At 46.1% G+C, this 19,347-nt stretch overlaps 2 non-coding genes across 2 annotated transcripts; both read right to left on the minus strand.

The window, feature by feature from the left end:
- Positions 1-13,629: 13,629 nt before the first annotated feature.
- On the minus strand, positions 13,630-13,826 carry LOC123406453. Its single transcript, XR_006612156.1, has one exon. It is a non-coding gene; the product is annotated as a U2 spliceosomal RNA (small nuclear RNA).
- Positions 13,827-16,467: 2,641 nt separating this feature from the next.
- Positions 16,468-16,664, minus strand: LOC123406448. The gene has a single exon (XR_006612151.1). It is a non-coding gene; the product is annotated as a U2 spliceosomal RNA (small nuclear RNA).
- Positions 16,665-19,347: the final 2,683 nt, after the last annotated feature.

Raw genomic sequence — 19,347 nt, forward strand, 5'->3', positions numbered from 1 at the left:
ATGTACCACTCAAATGACTAGAGAGATGTACTTTTTGAGTGGGAGTTCTTAAGTAATATGATTAATTAAACTAATTGTCATGAACATAGTCTAATGGTCTTTGCGAATTACGATGTAGCTTGCGCTATAGCTCTACTGTTTTTATATGTTCCTAGAGAAAATTTAGTTGAAAGTTGATAGTAGCAAACTTTGAAGAGGATTGTCCTCATTGCTGCGCAGAAGGCTTATGTCCTTAATGCACCACTCGGTGTGCTGCACCTCGAGCGTCGTCTGCGGATGCTGTGAACATCCGACATACACGTTTCTGATGACTACACGATAGTTCAGTGCAAAATACTTAATGGCTTAGAAGCAAGGCACCGAAGACGTTTTGAAACGTCATAGAACATAAGTGATGTTCTAAAGAGATGAAATTGTGATTTCATGCTCGTGCCCTTGTTGAGAGGTACGAGACCTCCGACAAGATTCTTTGTCCACAAAGTAAAGGAGAAAAGCTCAATCGTTGAGCGTGTGCTCAGATTGTCTGAGTACGACAATCACTTGAATCAAGTGGGAGTTAATCTTCCAGATGAGATAGTGATGGTTCTCCAAAGTCACTGCCACCAAGCTGTGAGAGCTTCGTGATGAACTATAACATATCAAGGATAGATGCAATGATCCTTGAGCGATTCGCGATGTTTGACACTGCGAAAGTAGAAATCAAGAAGGAGCATCAATAGTTGATGGTTTGTAAAACCACTAAGTTTCAAGAAAGGCAAGGGCTAGAAGGGATACTTCGTGAAACGGCAAAACAGTTGCTGCACTAATGAAGAGACTCAAGATTAAACCCAAACCCGAGACTAAGTGCTTCTGTAATGAGGGGAACGGTCACTAAGGCGGAGCAACTCTAGATACTTGGTAGATAAGAAGGCTGGCAAAAGTCGAAAGAAGTATATTTGATATACATGATGTTGATGTGTACTTTACTAGTACTCCTAGTAGCATGAGGGTATTGGATACCGGTTCGGTTGCTAAGTGATTAGTAACATGAAATGAAAGCTACGGCATAAACGGAGACTAGCTAAAGACGAGGTGACGATACGTGTTGGAAGTGTTTCCAAGGTTGATATGATCAAACGTCACACGCTCCCTCTACCATGGGGATTGGTGTTAAACCTAAATAATTGTTATTTGGTGCTTGCGTTAAGCATGAACATGATTGGATCATGTTTATTGCAATACGATTATTCATTTAAAGAGAATAATGGTTACTCTATTTTCTTGAATAATCACCTTCAATGGTTTATTGAATCTCGATCGTAGTGTTACACATGTTCATGATATTGGTGCCAAAAGATACGAGGTAATGATGATAGTACCACTTACTTGTGGCACTGCCGCTTGAGTCATGTTGGTATAAAATGCATGAAGAGGCTCCATGCTGATGGATCTTTATACTCACTTGATTTTGAATCACTAGTGACATGCAAATCATACCACATGAGCAAGGCCTTGTTTTCATTGAGATGAAATAAGATAGTAACTTGTTGGAAGTGATGCATTTTGATATCTGCAGTCCAATCGGTGCTGAGGCACGCAATGGATATCATTATGTTCTCACTTCAATGACGATTTGAGTAGATACTAGAGTATTTGCTTAATGAATCACAAGTCTGAAATATTGAAAAGTTCAATTCTGTTTCAGAGTGAAGTTCGTCGTAACAAGAGGTTAAACTGTCTACGATATGATCATAGAAATGAATATCTGAGTTACGAGTTTTGGTACACAATTAAGACAATGTGGAAATTGTTTCGCAGTTCCTGCCACCTAGAACATCATAGTGTGATGATATGTCTGAACGTCATAGCCACACACTATTTGGTATGGTGCATGCTATGATGTCTCTTATCGAATTACCACTATCGTTTATGGGTTAAGCATTAGAGACAACCGCATTCACTTTAAATAGGGCACCACGTATTTCCATTGAGATGACACAGTATAGACTGAGGTTTAGAGAAATCCAAACTATCGTTTCTTGAAAGTTTGGGGTTTCGACACTTATGTGAAAAAGTTTCAGTCTGATAAGCTCGAACCCAAAGCGGATAAATGCATCTTCATAGGATATCCAAAACAGTTGGGTACATCTCCTATCTCAGATCCGAAAGCAAAGTGTTTGTTTCTAGAAACGGATCCTTTCTCGAGGAAAGGTTTCTCTCGAAAGAATTGAGTGGGAGGGTGGTAGAACTTGATGAGGTTATTGAACTATCACTTCGACCAGTGTGTAGCAGGGTGCAGGAAGTTGTTCCTGTGGCGCCTACACCAATTGAAGTGAAAGCTGATGATGGTGATCATCGAGCATCGGATCAAGTTACTACAAGCCTCGTAGGTTGACAAGGTCGCGTACTACTACAGAGTGGTACGGTAACCCTGTCTTGGAGGTTATGTTGTTGAGCAACAGTGAACCTACGAGTTATGGAGAAAGCAATGGTGGGCCCAGATTCCGACAAATGGCTGGAAGCCATGAAATCCGAGAGAGGATCCATGTATGAAAACAAAGTGTAGACTTTGGAAGAACTACTTGATGGTCATAGGACTATTGTGTAAGGATGGATCTTTAAAAGGAAGACAGACGATGATAGTGATAAGTCACTATTAAGAAAAGCTCGACTTGTCGCAAAGATGTTTCCGACAAGATCAAACAGTTGACTATGATGAGACTTTCTCACTCGTAGCGATGCTGAAAGTCTGTTAGAATTATGTTAGTAGTTGCTGCATTATTTATGAAATATTGCATGTAGGATGTCAAAACATTGTTTCCTCGACGGTTTCCATTGTATGAGATACAACCATGAGGTTTTGTCGATCCTAAAGATACTAGCAAGTATGCAAGCTCCAGCGATCCTTAAATGGACTGGTGCAAGCATCTCGGAGTTGGAATATACACTTGGATGAGATGATCAAGGATTTTGGGTTTGTACAAGGTTTATGAGAAACTTGTATTTCCAAAGAAGTGAGTGGCAGCACTATAGAATTTCTGATAAGTATATGTGGTTGACATATTGTGGATCAGAAGAAATGTAGAATTTCTGTAAAGCATACAAGGTTGTTTGAAAGGAGTTTTCAAAGGAATACCTGGATTGAACTACTTGAACATTGAGCATCAAAGATCTATGGAGATAGATCGAAAGCGCTTAATGGAAGTTTCAACAAGATGTATGCCTTGACAAGTTTTGAAGGAGTTCAAAATAGATCAGCAAAGAAGGAGTTCTTGGTTGCGTTGTAAGGTGTGAATTTGAGTAAGACTCAAAACCCGACCACGGAAGAATAAAGAGAATAGACGAAGGTCGTCTTCTATGCCTTAGCCGTAGACTCTAAAGTATGCCATGCTGAGTACCGCACCTGATGTGTGCCTTGCAGCAAGTCTGTTGAGAGGTACAGAGAGTGATCCATGATTGAATCACTAGCAGCGGTCAAAATTTATCCTTAGTAACTGATGGACTAAGGAATTTTTCTCGATTATGGAGGTGGTTAAAGAGTTCGTCGTAAAGGGTTACGTCGATGTAAGCTTTGACACTAATCCGAATAACTATGAGTAGTGAAACGGATTCGTATAGTAGAGTAGATATTTGGAGTATTTCCGAATAGCACATAGTAGCACCATCTATAAGGTGACATAAAGATTTGTAAAGAACACATGGATCTGAAAATTTCAGAACCGTTGACTAAAACCTCTCTCATGAGCAAGACGTGATCAGACCCCATAACTATATGGGTGTTGGATTCATTGGAATCACATGGTGATGTGAACTAGATTATTGACTCTAGTGCAAGTGGGAGACTGTTGGAAATATGCCCTAGAGGCAATAATAAATTAGTTATTATTATATTTCTTTGTTCATGATAATCGTTTATTATCCATGCTATAATTGTATTGATTGGAAACACAGTGCATGTGTGGATACATAGAAAAAACACTGTCCCTAGTAAGCCTCTAGTTGACTAGCTCGTTGATCAAAGATGGTCAAGGTTTCCTGACCATAGGCAAGTGTTGTCACTTGATAACGGGATCACATCATTAGGAGAATCATGTGATGGACTAGACCCAAACTAATAGACGTAGCATGTTGATCGTGTCATTTTGTTGCTACTGTTTTCTGCGTGTCAAGTATTTGTTCCTATGACCATGAGATCATATAACTCACTGATACCGGAGGAATGCTTTGTGTGTATCAAACGTCGCAACGTAACTGGGTGACTATAAAGATGCTCTACAGGTATCTCCGAAGGTGTTAGTTGAGTTAGTATGGATCGAGACTGGGATTTGTCACTCCGTGTGACGGAGAGGTATCTCGGGGCCCACTCGGTAATACAACATCACACACAAGCCTTGCAAGCAATGTGACTTAGTGTAAGTTGCGGGATCTTGTATTACGGAACGAGCAAAGAGACTTGCCAGTAAACGAGTTTGAAATAGGTATGCGGATACTGACGATCGAATCTCGGGCAAGAACATACCGAAGGACAAAGGGAATGACATACGGGATTATATGAATCCTTGGCACTGAGGTTCAAACGATAAGATCTTCGTAGAATATGTAGGATCCAATATGGGCATCCAGGTCCCGCTATTGGATATTGACCGAGGAGTCTCTCGGGTCATGTCTACATAGTTCTCGAACCCGCAGGGTCTGCACACTTAAGGTTCGACGTTGTTTTATGCATATTTGAGTTATATGGTTGGTTACCGAATGTTGTTCGGAGTCCCGGATGAGATCCAGGACATCACGAGGAGCTCCGGAATGGTCCGGAGGTAAAGATTGATATATAGGAAGTCCTGTTTTGGTCACCGGAAAAGTTTCGGGCTCATCGGTAGTGTACCGGGAGTGCAGGGAGGGGTGCCGGGGACCATCGGGAGGGGTGTCACGCCCCAAGGGGTCTCATGGGCTATGGGAAGAGATAAACCAGCCCCTAGTGGGCTGGAATAAGTTCCCACTAAGGCCCATAAGGTTTGAGAAGGAAAAAACACAAGGTGGAAAGAGTTTCCAAGTGGGAAGGTGGAATCCTACTCCAAGTAGGATTGGAGTAGGACTCCTCCACCTCCAATTTCAGCCAAACCTTGAGGGTTTGAGGCTGCCTCTTCCCTCCCCCCCCCCCCCTCCTATATATACTGAGGTATTAGGGCTGATTTGAGACAACTTTTGCCACGGCAGCCTGACCACATACCTCCACGGTTTTTCCTCTAGATCGCGTTTCTGCGGAGCTCAGGCGGAGCCCTGCTGAGATTAGATCACCACCAACCTCCGGAGCGCCATCACGCTGCCGGAGAACTCATCTACCTCTCCGTCTCTCTTGCTGGATCAAGAAGGCCGAGATCATCGTCGAGTTGTACGTGTGCTGAACGCGGAGGTGCCGTCCGTTCGGCACTAGATCGTGGGACGGGTCGCGGGACGGTTTGTGGGACGGTTCGCGGGGCGGATCGAGGGACGTGAGGACGTTCCACTACATCAACCGCGTTCACTAACGCTTCTGCTGTGCGATCTACAAGGGTACGTAGATCGGAAATCCCCTCTCGTAGATGGACATCACCATGATAGGTCTTCGTGCGCGTAGGAAATTTTTTGTTTCCCATGCGACGTTCCCCAACAGTTAAGGGCACAGCTAGACAGAGGTCTCATGACATGTGCGCAAGGACAAAAGACTCTCAATGAGATCTTAAGTCGACACAATGGAGGTGTCGCCAAGAAAGGGCTTGGGTTCAACCCAAGCACTGCCAAGAAAAGTGAATCTCCTTTGAAGTGTACCACTCCTCTTAAGGAAATATTTGTACCAGAGGGACACATGGAGAAAGGTAAGGTTGTGAGTGGATCGGCCACTAGGGGACCGTCTACTCACAACAAGACAACCGAATTCATGCCTCCATCCTATGTACTACGCAAATCAAAGGAAGGAGAAGTTTATGCTAAATTTGTTGGTCCCCGTAATGCATTTCGATTCTATGCCATTTGGGTCCCTAAGACTCTTGTAACTAATGTGAAAGGCCCCATGACAAAATGGGTACCTCAAACCAAGTCTTAATTCGTTACAGGCTGTTTTCTCCGGTGGAGCAAAATGGGTGATCGACAGTGGATGCACCAATCATATGACCGGAGATAGTAACTTGCTCTATGACTTCATGCAAGCCATTCGACCATACATGAGCATTGTATTTGGTGGAGGGTCGAAAGGGCAGGTAATTGGGTTGGGTAAGGTGGCAATCACTAATGACATGTCTATTGCAAATGTCATGCTTGTCCAATCTCTTCAATATCATTTACTTTCAGTTCGTCAATTGGCTTCCGTCGGTTATGACACACTATTTGGACTAACGGATGTGAAAGTCTTTAAGAGAGACACTCTTGAAGTGGCTTTTGTTGGAGAGTTGGATGGCAACCTTTACACGGTTGATTTCTCGAAAGAGAGCACTTTCCATACAACTTGTCTAATGGCCAAGGCCGACATGGGATGGCTGTGGCATCGCCGGCTCGCCCATGTTGCCATGAAAAATCTTCAAAACTCTTAAACGGTAATCACATCCTTGGACTAACAAATGTGTCTTTTAAGAAAGATCGTGTGTGCAGTGCATTCATAGCTGGGAAGCAACATCAATCAAGACATCCACCCAAGAACGTTGTATCCACTTCGAGGCCGTTAGAGCTCCTTCATGTTGATCTATTTGGGCCTCCTTCATGGGCAAGTCTTGGAGGGAAAAAGTATGGCCTAGTCATTGTTGATGATTACTCAAGATATACATGGGTGTTCTTTCCCAAGTCCAAGGACGAGACGAAGGTCACTTTCATTGACTTTGCCAAACAAGCCCAGCGGAAGTTTGACAAGGACATCAAGGCAGTAAGAAGTGATAATGGCTCTGAGTTCAAGAACTACACCCTAGAAGAATTTCTTAGTGATGAGGGGATTGAACATCAGTACTCCGCACCTTACACCCCCCAACAAAATGGTGTGGCAGAGAGGAAGAACCGGACACTTGTGGAAATGGCAAGGTCCATGTTACATGAATACAAGTCACCACATAGCTTTTGGGCTGAGGCCGTCAACACAGCATGTCATGCATCAAACCGGTTCTTCCTCCGATCAATATTGGAGAAAACTCCATATGAGCTCCTAACTGGGAACAAGCCCAATGTTAAGTACTTTCGTGTATTTGGATGCAAATGCTTCATCCTCAACAAACGGGAACGGTTAGGGAAATTTCAATCCAAAACAACTGAAGGGATTTTTGTTGGCTATGGGTCAAACTCTCACGCCTATAGAGTCTACAACAAATCCACTAGATATGTTATAGAAACCTGTGACGTGACGTTTGATGAATTTAACCGCTCCCATGGGGAGCAAGTTGATCTAAATGTTGCAGGTGAAGAAGACTCCTCACAAGATATCTTAAACATGGGTGTAGGTGCACTTCTGCCTATGGAACAAAGACCCCATGATGATGATGAAGATGATGAGAACATCTCACATCCTCAAGACAGTCCACTACCCGTACCTCCACAAGATATTAGCACACCCATCATGCCAGTTTTTGAGGATCAAGTGGGAGATGACACTCAAGAACAAGTTGATCTTCAAGAGGTAGACCAAAGTATGGGTATGCTTGATGATGAACCTCAACAGGTGCAACGCGAAGAGGAATATCTTCCTCCGCACATAAATGATCCATATGTTGAGGACACTGATGATGGAAACGAAGTTGAACCTCGTGAAACCTTGACCTCCATCATGCCACGTGTGGCCGGTCGTGTTGATATTGATCAAATCCTCACAGGCGTATCGGAAGGTAGAGTGACTCGTAAACAATTAACAAACTTTTGTGCTCACTTTTCGTTTGTCTCTAGTACCGTGCCACACAGGGTTCAGGATGCACTATGTGACAATGACTGGCTACTTGCTATGCAAGAAGAGCTAAACAGTTTCACACGCAATGAAGTATGGTCATTGGTAGAACGACCAACTAAGGAACATAATGTTATTGGAACTAAATGGATTTTCAAGAACAAGGAAGATGAGAACGGGACTGTTCTACGCAACAAGGCAAGGTTAGTAGCACAGGGGTACTCCCAAGTTGAAGGTTTGGACTTTGGTGAAACTTTCGCCCCTGTTGCTCGTCTTGAGTCCATTCGCATTTTATTGGCCTATGCTGCTTTCAATGGTTTTACCTTGCATTAAATGGATGTGAAAAGTGCTTTTCTTAACGGTCCTCTACAAGCAGAGGTATATGTATCACAACCACCTGGGTTTGTTGACCCTCATCACAAAGACCATGTATATAAACTTCACAAGGCACTTTATGGTCTTAAACAAGCACCCCGTGCTTGGTACGATCATCTTAAGAAGTTCCTACTCGATGATGGCTTTTTGGTGGGGGTGATCGATCCCACTCTTTTTACTAAGAGGGAAAATGGTGATTTGATCTTATGCCAAATCTATGTAGATGACATCATTTTTGGTTCTCGTAACATCCATTTGTGCATGAAGTTTGCGGCCTCCATGACCAAGACCTTTGAGATGTCACTCAACACGGACTTGAAGTTCTTTCTTGGTTTTCAAATACAACAATTTCAAGAGGGGATTTTCTTGTCTCAAACTAAGTACCTCAAGGATATTCTTGAGAAATTTGATATGACAAATGCTAAACCAATGAAGACACCCATGGCCACCGATGTAGTTCTAAATGAAGACTCAAACGGTATTCCTTTTGACCCATCTACTTATCGCTCCATGATTGGTTCGCTGCTTTACCTTTGTGCATCTAGACCGGACATCATGTTAAGTGTAGGAATATGTGCTAGATTTCAAGCTTCCCCTATGGAAAGCCATCACACGGCGGTTAAGCACGTTCTTAGATACCTTGTTCACACCCCAAAGTTAGGCTTATGGTACCCTAAGGATGCAAAGTTTGATCTTATTGGGTATTCTGATGCGGATTGAGCCGGTGATAAAGTGGGACGGAAATCCACTTCCGGTGCATGTCAGTTTCTTGGACGCTCGTTGGTAAGTTGGTCCTCGAAGAAGCAGAACTGTGTTTCTCTCTCCACGGCCGAGGCCGAATATATTGCAGCCGCAAGCTGTGCTACTCAATTGCTATGGATGAGGCAAACACTGAAGGATTATGGTATCATGTATCGACACGTTCCTCTTCTCTGTGATAATGAAAGTGCCATAAAGATCTCCGTAAACCCCATTGATCACCCTCGCACAAAACATATTGATATTAGGTATCATTTTTTGAGAGACCATGTGCAAAAGGGTGACATTGATATTACCCATGTGGGTACCGACATGCAGTTAGCCGACATTTTCACCAAGCCACTTAGCGTAGCTAGGTTCTGTCAACTTAGGCGTGAACTTGGTTTCTTGGAGCTTGACAATATATCTTGAAATCTTGCACACATACATACACTCACATTATGGTTGTGTCTTGATGTGCGCATATATTTAGGGGGAGTGCGTAGTAATTCTATGTGTTTTTAAGCTTACAACGTACGCACAGATCATTTCATGCATGTAATGCTTCTAGGAAAACAGTGCTCATAGCTTGTTCTATATATATTTATACCATGCAAGTCATCATCATCAAAACACCCCTCTCCTCCCTCTCTCTCGGACGTCCGGCTCATCTCGGACGTCCGGCGCCAAAACATCCTCCGGACGTCCGACTCCTCTCGGACGTCCGACCTCCGGACGTCCGACGCCTCTCGGACGTCCGACGCCTCGGGGCCCCTATATAAAGCTGGGCGCGGGGCTGGGGCTTTTGCCCTAATCCCATGCGCCCCCTTTTCCCCCCAGCCGCCGCCGCGAGCCCTGGGAGCTGCTCGAGGAGCACCTTCCCAACGCCGCCACCCCCGAGCTCAAGCCGCTCTTCTCCGCGGATCCCCTACTTCTCCGTCCGTACTCTTCACGGGATCCATCTCAGGTTGCTCCTCCGTCTTTTCTCACGTGGATTTGATTTATCCCATGTCTCTCCTTGTTCGTTCCTCATTTGGGGATTCTTCATCCGCGTAGGGCTCCATGGGCAAGACCAAGCACACCGCTCGGAAGACCGTGGCCGGCTCATCCTCTCGCATCCCTATGAACATGGGGTCGGAATCGGATGAGCCACACCGTCCCTTCAAACGGGCTGCCCGGCGTTCTCCGCCCCGGCGGTCGCCATCTCCATCACCGTCTGATGATGCTGACCCCGACTTCGAGGAGGAGCTTGCCACTGAGGAACTTCCTCAACCCGTCGCTCGAAGGTCCAAGCTCGGGTCTCGCAGGGCATCCTACATGCCACAACCGCCTCCTGCCCAGCCTGAAGGTGAAGCTCGCCGCATCTCTTTAGAGCCTCCTGCCACGTTAGGTCGTGATATCACAAACTTTACCACACTTGGGGCAGCTTCCTATCTTACTTTCCGCCGCGACGTAAATCAATACGAGGTCGGCAGTGATTCTACGGATTCACGTTTTCGCACAAACGTCCAGGCAGACGTCTTTTCCACGGTCATAGTTCCTAAGGGGTTATCTAATCATCTTTACATTGATATTGAGCATATTCGCAAGCACCCGGCGAAATATTCGGGTGCCTTTGAGCTTATTGAGTCTTCGGGGTTTGCCGCCCCGTTTGCTTTTCATTGCGACTATAATGATGCTGCCATTCACCAGTTCTATGCCACATGTCACTTTGCCTCCGACAACACTGTCACCTGGATGACCTCTGATGTTCGTTTCAAAGCCACTTATGCTACTTTTGTTGCCGCTCTGGGTTTTCCCCATTCCGGTCATAAAATACATAAGGATGATCCTAACCATGCACCTAAGAATATTGAAGTGTGTGGACACCTCCTCAAACCACTACGTGAGCTTGATGAGGATGAGCACCAGAAGGACCTTAACCAGGTATCCATCTGGCGCTCACCTTTCTTCATTATCTTTCAGTGTGTCATCCGCACCATCTATCCCAAGATGGGTGATAAGGGTTCTTGCAGTGGCTATTGTATCGATATCATGTACCACTTGTTCGAGAACCCCAAGACCAAAATCAATGTGCCCCATTTCCTATGGCATGAGATTCGGCTTGCTAGCTTTCAGTTCAAGCGAGCCTTTCCTCATGCTCCTTTCACTCAGGCACTTATTAACCACGTTGTTGATTTCTCTGTGGCTACCACTCACATCCATCACAAGTGGACCATTCCCGCTCACATGGCGAATGATTTTGCTCCCAAGAACGCCCCAACTTCATCTACTACCACTCGCCGCACTGCTGCACGGGCCGCCACCCCTTCATCTAGCTCCGCGTCTCTCGGTCGCATTGCCAAATTCCTTGGCAAAGCTCACTCTGCTTTGATGAAGGCTGTCTCCTTTCAGTGTGGTCAAACCCATGATGTGGTTTCCCGCTTAGTTTCCTCTCAGAATGCCCTCAAGGCTCGTCTGCGAGCCTCGGGCGATCTTACTGTGAGTGATGATGAGGCCCCTCCTGCTGCTCCTTCCATTGATTTTGGCTTCCCTTCTGGTCCTGAGTGGTCTGAGTTCTTTGACGAGGCTGGGGGCAGTGGTTTGGCTGATGATGCTGATGATGATGGTGATGAGCTCTGAGTTTGGTTGGTGTTATTGATGGCTCCCTTTTTGGTACTTGGTGCCAAAGGGGGAGTAATGTATCGTAGTTAAATTTTTATTCTCGTCATTTTTAGTCTTTGGAGATTTAATGTAATGGATAAAACTCATGTATGGCTACTTATGAATGGTTGTGATTTGCTATGATATCATCATAGACTATTATGTCTTGCTTCTTTATTTCTATGATGATCTGTTATACTTCCATGTTGATCCATTTGGAGCTTCGATTTCTGTATCATGCATATCCTAAGGGGGAGCTCCATACTAAATATCTCCTAGACTATAATGTATGGTTAATATTTTTGAGACCTATGTATATGTTGTCATCAACTACCAAAAAGGGGGAGATTGAAAGTGCATAGTATGCCCCTAATTGTCTTTTGGTGTTAATGACAACACATACATAGGAAACTAATCCTATTTGTTGAGTGTATCTCACGACGGCAAGTACTTTAGTAGATTAAGATTTATGTGCCAAAGGTTGCCTGAAAAGATTGGTGATTCATATTTCGAGAAGACTCGGGATTAAGAAGAGATGTTGTAGAATAGTCTTTTGAGTTTACTGATATTGAGTATAGGGATCCCGCACTATTAAGAGGGGATCACTGGCTTTGCGATAAACTTGCTCATACCACATCTCTACAAACATATCAAACACCACATACTGTACTTTCTACAATTCAACATATGTCCAATTACCTCGGACATCCGGCTACCTCCGGACGTCCGAGGGCCGGACATCCGGCTCCCTCCGGAAATCCGCAGCCAGACACCAGTAGTTTGTAAGGCTTATATCTCGGAAATCCGGCTCCCTCCGGACGACCGAGGGCCGGACGTCCGGCCAAGCTCCGGAAATCCGGAGGTCAACACCAGTAGTTTGTGTGCACTATATCTCGGAAATCCGGCCCCCTCCGGACGTCCGAGCGCCGGATATCCGACACCCATCGGAAATCCGGAAGCCACCACGAGTAGAAATTGTGTTGTATAACACGGACTTTCGGGCCACTCCGGACGTCCGGCTGCTGATGAATTCAAATGGGTTCAGGCACATCTACAGGCCTCGGACGACCGACCCCTGTCGGACGTCCGGACGCTGATGAATTCAGAACAGTTCCAGTCATGACTACAGGTCTCGGACGTCCGACCTCTGTCGTACATCCGGTCCCTCACGGACGCCCGGATGTCCGACAAGTGTCGGACGTCCGGACCCTGTGTGACTTATTGCACCTCCAACGGCTGGATTTCACTCCACACTATAAATACTCTTCTCCCACCTCGTGAAAGGGTGCTCAACACAGCTAAGACACACCCAAGAACACCTTTCCTCTCACTCACTCTTGTCTACACCAAATCCTAGATCCCAAGAGCATTTGTGAGTCCTTTAGAGTGTTGTTCCAATCAAAAGATAGATCGTCTCCCTCTCCTCCTTCCCACCAAAGTGATTTGTGATTTGAGCAAGTTTTGAGCAATCCCCGTGATCTTGTTACTCTTGGAGGTTGGAGACTCCTAGGCGGTAGGAGTCTTCAGAGAGGAATCAAACCATTGTGATATCCCCCGGAAAGTTTGTGAAGGTTTGGAAGCCACCTCAAGGCTTACCACTAGTGGTTGAGAAACGCCTTCGTGGAGTTATCTCAAAGGGAGAACAGGGTGAGCCTATGTGGCGTTGGTGTGCCTTCGCGGTAACATCCGCCCCTCTAACGGTGACGTAGCTTCCCTCCAAGGAAGTGAACATCGGGATACATCCTTGTCTCTCTCGGAGTTTCGGTTATTCCTAACCCTAACTCTCTACTTGTGTTAATCCTTATTACATACTTGTATTTGCTTGCTTATTGTTTACCGCTTGCCTTGCTTCACTCCTAATAGCTTACTCTTTGTCATAGCAATTATTAGGCTTACACTTATATTCCGCACTTTAGCCTAAAATTGCTAAGTAATTGTTAAAATTTGGATTTGTACCTATTCACCCCCCCCCCCCCCTCTAGGTCCATCTCGATCCTTTTCAGTTGGGGTGCGCCGGGCCAGGGCAGCAGTGCAACGCCCAGGCGACGCGTGTGGACCCCAGCAGCAAGCTACTGTGGTGGGCCCACCCCCACAAAAAATAAATTTAATATCGTTGTAGGCACATGGCCCACATATGAGATATTAAACTGATAAGAACAAATACTACACTTGATCTTAGCCAAAAGGCCGAGAAAGGTATGAGTTGTGTTGCTGCCCTCCCCCTGCTTTTATAGCTCACTCGACCGCCTCTCCCCGCCTCCGCGAGCGAGGTGGTACTAAACGAAACGAAATAGCAGGGAGGGCGTGCTAATCAGTCTGGACGTGATGTGTCCGGCGGAGTTGGCGAGGGGTCCCGCCCGGAGCGTGACTCCGACCGGCACCACGGACGACCCCACGGTGGGCGCCAACTGTCGTCGTTTTCTCACGACAAATGCCATGGGGTAGCTTATCGAACGTGGTTGGGGCCGTAAGAATGTCTGCGGGCTCCGGAAACGGGATTGGGGACAAGCGGTGGGAGACACACGATGTACTCGGGTTCGAGGCCCTTCGTGGGAGGTAACACTCCTAGTCCTGCTAGTTTGGTTGATAAACCGAATGGGGCTACAATGGTGCTCCTTGAGCTGTGCGATGAAGGAGGAAGAAGGAGCTAGTAGCCTTCTACCTCTATTGTGTGTGTGTGTCTGTGATCGGCCGACCCCGTGCATGGGGCGGTACCAGGGGGTTTTATAGGCCAACCCCTGGCTCTACAATAAGAATAAAGGGTACGAGGGGGACCCCGCTGGCAGCCTCTCTAGCCGTCCAGGAGATCCACCAGTTGGAGGAGTCTTGTCGCATGTAGGGGCCCGCCGGCTACAGGGTTCCGCCGGCCAGTCGTCATCATTGGTGTGTGCTTGTTACGCAGCAGCATGCGCCACACTGTGCAGCGTCGTCTTGTGCAGCCGGCTACAGTCAGCGGTACCACCGGCTGCACTGTAGCCACGCCGGGGCAGGTAATGGAGTGGATGGCGGACGTGTTGCCACTGTGCCGCCTCGGCTAGTCGCAATCGGCGAGGGTCACAGGTACGACCGCCACCATTGTAGGCACGCACGGTCAGGTGAGCGGTACCTGAGCCGTTGTAGCCATGCCTCTGATGATGTGCCCCTGACATGTTTGTTAGAGCGATGCGATTGGAGCTGACCCCCGCTGGCTAGCGGGACGCAGTCGAGCCAAATAGAGTGCGGCCTTGCCCCGAGCCAGCTCGGTTGCGCAACCAGACATAGGCATCCGACCCTTCGTGGGAAGAGGCCGTCTTGCGTTGTTGTTTTTGAAGGAGGATTGGAGAAAGCTTGATTTTAGCCCTACCCGGGGTTATCCCCACGTCATAAATCTTGTTTTGTTGTACCCGTATCTGGCCTTGTACCATTCAATTATGTTTCTGATAGTTCAATAGGCTTCCAGTATATTAGCAACCAACAATTCTTGGGGTGAGAGTAACCTCTTGATGATTAACTAGCCTCATTAGCCGATCAGAATGGAAAACTTACTCTGGTGGAGTGCCTTACAGAAGCAAACTGCAAGTGCTTTAATCTATATCATTTCTCTGACTGATTGCAACAGTCTTTTTTCTGTTAAAAAGATATATCTGTTCTTCCTTTATCTTGTAATTGCAGTAAATAGGGTTATGTAGATACTGAATAGTATAGTATATGGTGTTCAGCATTCTTGCAAGGCCCGTATTAATACGGCTTCTTTGTTTTTCAGTAAGAAGCTTTTCAGTAGCTCAGAAGCTTCAATGACCAACAAATCCTTTTCATTCGCACCGACATAAGCAGGAAAACAAGGAGATGATGGCATCCTTTTATGCAGATCATACTTTCATGATATATGGGATACTCCTAATACATCACCTAATACGAATCTCTGTTCTTCAACATTACAGACACATACAAAACGTAAACATGTTTATGTGAACAAGTTCCTTGAAGTTTTGCTTGAGAAAACAAAATGTTGGGATTCGTTTGTTCTCCTTCATAGGAATAAACAGGGTTAACCAGAGAAGAACATGTTGATGATTAACTAGCCTCATTAGCATATTAGAATGGAAAACTTACTCTAGTGGAGTGCCTTGCAGTAGCAACACTGCAAGTGCTTTAATCTATATCATTTCTCTGACTGATTGCATCAGTCTTTTTTCTGTTAAGAAGACGTGTGTGTTCTTCCTTTATCTTGTAACTGAAGTAAATAGGGTAATGTAGATACTTGTTGTTATGGCTCAGAAGCTTGCATGGCCCATCAATGGCTATAGTGGGTACTAGTGGTCATGAGGTTCTTGCTTGAGAGCACTTGCAATATTCTTCAACTTTAGAAAAGTCTGGTGAGGGAACATGAGAAATTCATAAGAGACATAAGCAGGAAAACAAGGAGATGATGGCATCCTTTTATGCAGATCATCCTTTCATGATATATATGGGATTACTCCTAACATGATATATGGGATTACTCCTAATACATCACCTAATACGAATCTCTGTTATTCAACCTTCAACATTACAGACACATACAAAACAAAACGTAAACAGGTTTATGTGAACAAGTTCCTTGAAGTTTTGCTTGAGAAAACAAAATAGTTTTGCTTGAGAAAACAAAATGTTGGGATTCGTTTGTTCTCCTTCATAGGAGCAACAAGTACACTACCAAATAAACAGGGTTAACCAGAGCAGTTTTAAAACAGCAAATCTCTCTGCCTAGCAGAATCTCCAGGCCATACAAGCCGCCCAGCTGGTTTTGATTCTGTTACATATTATCATGCGTTTTGAGACTTTCAAACAAAAGAATTTTAACAGTTTAACTATTGATTTGGTTGGGGTGCGCCGGGCCAGGGCAGCAGTGCAACGCCCAGGCGACGCATGTGGACCCGAGCAGCAAGCTACTGTGGTGGGCCCACCCCCACGAAAAATAAATTTAATATCGTTGTGGACATGTAGTCCACATATCAGATATTAAACTGATAAGAACAGATACTACACTTGATCTTAGCCAAAAGGCCGAGAAAGGTATGAGTTGTATTGTTGCCCTCCCCCTCCTCTTATAGCAGCCTCGACCGCCTCTTCACCTCTCCGCGAGCGAGGTGGTACTAAACGAAACAAAACGAAGGAGCCTCTGCAGCGCTGGGGCGACCAGCCAACCCAGCCTCCCGTTTGTTTGGGCTTGAACGGGCCCAACAACAACACTACGGCAGCGTCCTTCCACGGCCCAGTATTCTTTTTCCCCTGCTCGTTTCGCACGCTGTCTCTCTGACGTGTGGGGGAGGAAGGGCGAACCCAAAGGTGACCAGACCAAGCCGCACTAGTCCTTCTATTCCAACCGCAACTCCGCGTGGGCGTATTGATCACGTGACCAGCTCATCGCTGGTTAAGAGTGGGCGATCGTGGTGAACAATTTTTCTGATCACCTGATAATTCTTTGACCAAAAAATTTATCATAGACTTTTATCATCATGAAAAGGAGACACGCAATGATTCAATGCATTTAGACATTAAATAATTTTTCTGCTATTTTCTCTGTTGATGGAAGCCTAAAAAATTGGTCGGATGTGCCGTATCGCGCTTTCTGATGTGAACGACTAAACCCAAAAACACATTGAAATTGCGTTTAAACATTACTGACTTTAATTAAACATAAATATATTACATACTTTTTGCAGAAATTAAAAACAACTTAGTACTCAAATTCGGCGACATTTCTTTGCAAAATAAAAACCCTAAACTACTACTCATCGTTTGAAGCGCTCGGGGTGGTGATCTCGACCGAACCATTGTCGCCTGCACAGTCGTCGTTGACGTCATCGTCGCCTACACCGCCGTCGTTGTCGGCATCGCTGCTCTGGGCGAGGGCGTCCTAGTCAATGACACCGTTGTCGTCTGCCTGCGCCGCCGCCGCCACTTCCGCGGCTTCCCTCACCGCCGCAGCCGCCGTCTCCGACACCCGAAGCGCGATGAGGAGTCTCGGTCGCCGTCTTCAGGAAGGACGACTTGTTCCGCCGGGAGCTCGACGACATGAGGGGCGGGGGCGGCCGCGCGTGCCGGAGCCTATCGGCATGGGGCCGACGTCGAGCTTGTCGTCGGAGCGCGGTGCACCTAGCCAGTGGGTCCAGTTTTGAACTACAGCCACCTCTTAACTTCTTCTAAATACTCCACAACAAACTTGGCAATTACCTACTATACTTTTGGATCAACTTTATATAAAAATATAGCCAAGTGTTTTGGAAAGGATTAAGCAAATTAATTGTTTTTTACTTTCTGGTCCAATTGGGGATTTGTACTACATCCCGTTAAATAAAGTACCCAAAAAATCTACCAAAATTTGTAGTGGCCAAGAGGTTCATACAAATGATTTTTTATGCAAAAACCCAGCTGAGTATTTTGATAAAATATTGCTCATTGATATCTTTTCTATTCTCGTCCAGGTAGGTGCTTTGCACTGCAACCTCTTCATTAAAGTCTTTAATAATTCTGTAAAAATTTCTAAAGGTCAAGATGTTTATATGAATGAGTTTTCTTTAAAAATATAAGTAAGTCTTTTGAAAAATTTGAGCACCACTTCTTGTTTTATATTTTGGTCCAGATTGGCATTTTGTACTGCAACCCCACTTTTTCCTTCCCCAATGATCTTGAAATTTTTTGTCCTTACAGTACACCCTATAAAACCATTAAGTATCAAATTTAAACCCCATTGAAATTGTTTTGACCCCTGTTGCATCATCATCTAGTTCCTGTTCAGAAATGGATTTTTGCTATAGCTACATTAGAAAGTTGTTGAGTTGGTAATTGTAACCTTGGCATCTTTGTGCCCATCCAATGAGGCTTATATCTGGTAATTATTGTGGCTAGCAAATGCTCCTAGATGCTCAGGTCATTTTGTCGAACACCTGGCAGCCTGGACCAGAATTGGCATGAAATTTTGTTTGTGTGGTGAAGTTGTACCCAGGAGTGAACCAGCATGTCTAGCAGAACCCTAGTAAGGCCATTAGTCACTCTGGAGTGTTTCACCACCAGCCCAAGCCCCTAGCTACCCGTGGCAATTCGTCAAGCACCTGGCAGGCATGCGAGGGCATGCTCTGGAGTGTGCGGATTGCAGCTGGTATGCCCGAGCCGCCGCATCGCAGTCCTGCCGCCCCATCTACCCAAAGAGGCCTTAGCGCGTGTGCTAACTCGCACGAGCTCCTCGTGCGCCCGTGTTGCCCCTGTCGCCCCTGCAACGCCGCAGCCGCGCCGACCGTCGTCAAGCAGCAGTAGCAGCACAGCGATGCAGCGCCGCCCAAGCCCTCCTCGAGCACCACCTACCCCATGGACCACCTTCCTGCGACGAGCCACTGCGTCCCCGCCCTGTGGTTGCATCGAGTCGCCCATGTGCCCTCGCCAGCAGCTGCCCCTGATGATCTCATCCAACCCCGCCGCAGAACCGACACTCCGGGGCTATTTAAGGAGCTCCAACGGTTCCAGCTCGACCCAAGCTCCCCCTCCAAGCCGTAGCCATCCCCTCTAGCTCCAATTTTGGGCCGAGACCCCTTCGTTCCCAACTCCGGTGACCTTTGGCCACCGCAGCGCCTCAGGTCGATTCAGTCTTGTTAGAGTGCCTTCCCCCTGCCTGAGCCTACCACTTGAACCCCCTGGACACCATGGAGCTGCCCCACCCTCTCCTTGCACCTAGGACCCCTCCTAACCTCGTCGGAGCCAAAGCT

The sequence above is a fragment of the Hordeum vulgare genome, chromosome 6H, assembly GCF_904849725.1.
Source record: "Hordeum vulgare subsp. vulgare chromosome 6H, MorexV3_pseudomolecules_assembly, whole genome shotgun sequence".
Lineage (NCBI taxonomy): Eukaryota > Viridiplantae > Streptophyta > Magnoliopsida > Poales > Poaceae > Hordeum > Hordeum vulgare.